Source organism: Felis catus, chromosome A1 (assembly GCF_018350175.1).
Source record: "Felis catus isolate Fca126 chromosome A1, F.catus_Fca126_mat1.0, whole genome shotgun sequence".
Taxonomy (NCBI): Eukaryota; Metazoa; Chordata; class Mammalia; order Carnivora; family Felidae; genus Felis; species Felis catus.
In genome coordinates, this window is record NC_058368.1 from 238,556,663 (window position 1) to 238,560,749 (window position 4,087).

The 4,087-nt window shown below is 63.6% G+C and overlaps 2 long non-coding RNA genes across 2 annotated transcripts; one reads left to right on the top strand and one right to left on the bottom strand.

The window, feature by feature from the left end:
• Positions 1–461: 461 nt before the first annotated feature.
• LOC123380614 lies at positions 462–3,986 on the bottom strand. The gene is made up of 2 exons (XR_006586629.1): positions 2,613–3,986; positions 462–1,862 (listed from the first exon to the last, which is right to left on the bottom strand). It is a non-coding gene; the product is annotated as an uncharacterized LOC123380614 (long non-coding RNA).
• LOC111556679 lies at positions 1,756–3,038 on the top strand. Its single transcript, XR_002736362.2, has 2 exons — positions 1,756–1,894; positions 2,206–3,038. It is a non-coding gene; the product is annotated as an uncharacterized LOC111556679 (long non-coding RNA).
• Positions 3,987–4,087: the final 101 nt, after the last annotated feature.

The window sequence follows — 4,087 nt, forward strand, 5'->3', positions numbered from 1 at the left end:
TCAAATCCACTTGTTTGTGACTTAAGCTGTCTTGATGTCAGGGTGAACTTCTTTACTCTGGGGAGGCTGATGGGGGGTGTTGTCTCAGACACCTGTTGCTGAGAAGCACTCGGGTGCAGCTGTGGGTGGGGACGCAGAGACGCAGAGATGGGAGCACACGGAAGAGCAGCCCTGATGGGGGGGGACTTAGGGGGGCTCCCGGATCTGGCAAGGCCGGGCTCCGCCGGTGTAAACAGCTCAGCAGCGGCCAGGCGGCTGCCACCGCGGTGAAGCCGTGCAGCAGCCCAGAAGGGGTCCCCTTCCCGCCGACACGGCGCCCACTCCCGGCTGGCCCGGTCGACACCTCTGAGAACCCACTCGTAGAAAGGTGCACCCCAAGTGAGTCGGACACTATTCCTTCCATCTCCCCCTTGCCTGGGACACTAGTGTGACGTGTGACCCATCTGCCATTGGCTTCAGTGTGCTGTTCCCGCGTTGTTTATTCAGAGACGTCATCGCACACACGGCCGGCTCGGGTGAGAACCCCCACAGCGAGCCTGTGTTAGATTCGTGGGAAGACAGTGACAGTCTCCGAGGGCGGTTTGCCTCAGACAAAAGAACCCTCTTCCCAGTGGGGACATGTGGCGGCTTTGGGTCCCTGGGGTGCCACACGGAGGTCCCGCTACACCGCCCACTTAGCTTCTGGAAAACACCCCCGAGCCCCAGGTCCCCAACCCTGCTTCTGCGCCCCTCCCTTCAGCCCGTGTGGTTTGGACGGTGCTCCTCCCGTGACTCCTCCCCTGTGCTCCCTGAGCCGCGTTCCCTGCCCACGGGGTCCCGGAGTCGCAGCTGCCCATGCCCAGGCGCCCCCGTGCCTCCCTGGCGGCCTGCAGACAGTCCACACCACCTCGGAGAGGCCCCCAGAAGAATCGGTGAGGGCAGCGAGTGCCGGCGAGAAGCCACAGCAGCGGAGCCCTCTGGGGGCCGGTGCCGCTGGGAACACTCAGCCCTGCAAACACAGTGGACGGTGGGACCCGACACGGCCCTCCCGGACCTTCATCCAGGAAGACGATGAGCTACGTGATCAGGCACAAAACCCCGTCTGCGAACACGGACAGCAGCTCTATCCGCAACAGCTCTGAGGCAGAGGGTCCCAGATGTCCTTCCAGAGGCACGCGGTCACGTTAACGTGCGTCCCCGGCACAGGACCGCACTGCCCCCACAAGAATGGCGCTGAGTAGAAAGTCAGTCTCCATTTACATCTAATCCTCAAAACGACAGTTTGGCTGCAGAGCCGGCCGGCGGTTGGGGCTCGGGTGCCGGAGGGCGGAGGGGGGGGGGAAGCAGCGCGGTGCCCATGGTCCGCATGGTGACAGCAGCGCTGGTCACGCCCACAGGGCGGAGAGAGGACAGCGGGCTCTGTGCACGTGCCGCCCCAGGCTCGGCGTGCTGGCTCTGGCCGAGGGTCAGCCGGGTCCGGGAGATCATCCGTCGGGGCACCAGGACCAGCACCCGGAGCCACAGCCTTTTAACAGCTGTGTTCTCTGTCACGCTGAGCGTCGAGGCCACGGTGGGCCAAGGATGCCACGTCCCGTCCCGGACCCTGGGGACGTGGCCTTGCCTGGCACCAGGGACTCACAGCTGGCATTTCTCCAGGAGGGTCAGAGTCGGGGGCACGCAGGCCGAGGCAGAGGCTGGCATCACAGCAGCTTGGAGGGTGCGGCACGGAAGGCCCTTCCCGGGAGCAGGGACCAGCAGGGCTTGGATCGCGCCGGCCCGTCTCTCGGACCCCATTTCTCTCTTGTGCTGCCTTCACGGACAGCCTCCACGAAGACGCCGCCTTGCGCTGTGTTCGTGTGGGCCGTGGCCTAACGGGCTGACACCTGTCGGGAGTTGATGCGTATTTGCCTGGGAGGTAAGGGGGAGGGCACCCGGTGGGGGAGGGCGCCTGGCCAGCATGCCCCCCAGAACCCCCCCCCCGGTCCCCCTGCAAGCCCCTCCCCGCACTGCCACCCAGAGCCGGCTCCCTTGCCGGGGCGGCCTGCCCACGCCAGCCCCCCAGGCCCTCAGCCCCGTGGCAGCCCACGAGCGTGTGGAGCAACTTGCTGCCTGCTGGGGAACCACGGACTGACCCTCCCCCCCCCCCCCCCCCCCCCCCCCCCCAGGGCTCAGGTCAGGCCAGCAGGGCTGGCGCTTACAGAACGGCGTTTTCCTCCCTTTGCTCAGACCACCCTCGTCACTTTCTGGAATCCCTCGTAGACCGGGGACAGATGGCCTACGGACACCCTGCAGCTCCTCCCCCAGCTCCCTGCACACGTTGTCAGCCGTCTCCTGACGTCAGCCTCTCTCGCACGTGCTGCGCCCCCCGTGCACGGGCTGGGGGCCCCTGCAACTCATGCACCGAACGGACAGCACGGCGGCATTCTGGGCTCCTGGCACAGACGCCACTCTGTTTAGAAACCTGGAGGGGGGAGCCGTGACGCCCACAGGCTGCCTCCCAGAAGGCCCCGCACGAGACCGTCGTACTTTATCTTAAGCCAACAGCACAACTTTCTCCTTGGAACACTGTTCGTGTTTACGGCGCAGTGACTTAAGACCACCCACTTCTCAACACAGGTTAACCACACACGTACGGCCAGGGGGAGTATCCTGGAGAGGAGTGATTTCCATTCAAGCCGGGGGGCGTTTCCTCACCGTCAACACGGTATCGATCACACCGGTAGTCTTCTGCCTCACTTTCTCCCAGCCTCCTTTTTCCTTTTTAAATATGTTTTCTGAAGTCTCTCCAGATGAACCAGAGTAACTTTGTTTTTGGAAAAGAACAAATTTCCCCCAGCAGTGCCAACCCTCCAGTGGCCGAAACGAGCAGTTCTCAAACAACCTTGGAGATTCCAGTGCTCCCTCCGCAGAATTCTAGAACAGCAGCACGTAATCCGAGTATTCCACAGAAGGGCAGACTGCCCAGCGAGCCCAGTAACTATGCAAACCCTCTGCCCCCTCGGGGCCCAGAGGGGAGGCCTGTATAAATGCTACAGCCAGGAATAAAAGCAATTTCCCGACTCAGCTTCTTACATTATTAAAGGTTAACATTTGTTTGGCCATCCAGTGTTTGCCAAGCTCGGGCACGTCGTCCCCGTCAGCCTCCTGAGACGCAGAGGTTTGTCTGCTTCTTAGGGAGTCAAACTTGGACACACGGTGGCACCTGGGTTCAGGTGAAATCTCATCTGGGGGGCTCCTCCGAAGTGCCTTGTTCAAGTGTCATGACCAGCATTGTCAAAACTGGCCCCCTGGTCTGGGTGGGGGGTGGTCAGTGTTGTGGGGAGTTTCTAGCTGGGCCGCACGGGGGGCTTCTGGCTCTTCCAGGGGCGCTGCAGGCAGGTCCGTGACCTGCCGGCAGAGGCTCTGCGTCTGAAAGGAGCCTGCAGATGATGCCGCGGGGGTCGTGGGCCTCCGATCTCTCCCCTTCCTGTCTGGACATGGTTTAGGAGGGAATTGATTTAGGTTTTTTGTTTACGGTGGGGCAACAGAAGCCTAAGAACCTGAAAAAGAAAGCCCACAGCCCAGGTCAGGAGGCGGCCGTGCCAGCAGCTAAGTGCTGCCGCCACCAGCTCACTGCCCACCGCCCTCAGTTACCCCCCAGGCCCACGTGGACCAGCGCTGACGACCTTGGTCCTTGCGCATCTTCGCACATTTGCAACCCTGCTCCTTCCATCCCACTCCCACCCCCCGCTGGAGCCCCAGCTCAGTGCCTGGACCACGGCCTACGTGGCAGTGACAAACCACAGGCCCCTCTCAGGAGGCGCTGAGCGCGCACCAGGTGCCCCACATTAGGGCTCCCCCCGGGGTACTCCCCAGGTGACCCCCCTGACTCCATCGCTGCCCACTGTGCGACCCTCGCCGGGACTGCAGCGTCCTGGAAGGGCTCGTGGTCCCTGGGCGGGGAGGCTGCGGTCAAGGGACGCAGGGGGCTCGCCACACCTTCGTGCGAACACCCCGAAAGGCGCCTCCCCGGCCAGGCCCCGCCCCTTCCTCCGCGAAGCCCCGCCTCTTCGCACCGACACCCTCATCCCCCCCTCCGGGCCCGCCCCTTCCTCCCGCGGACCCCGCC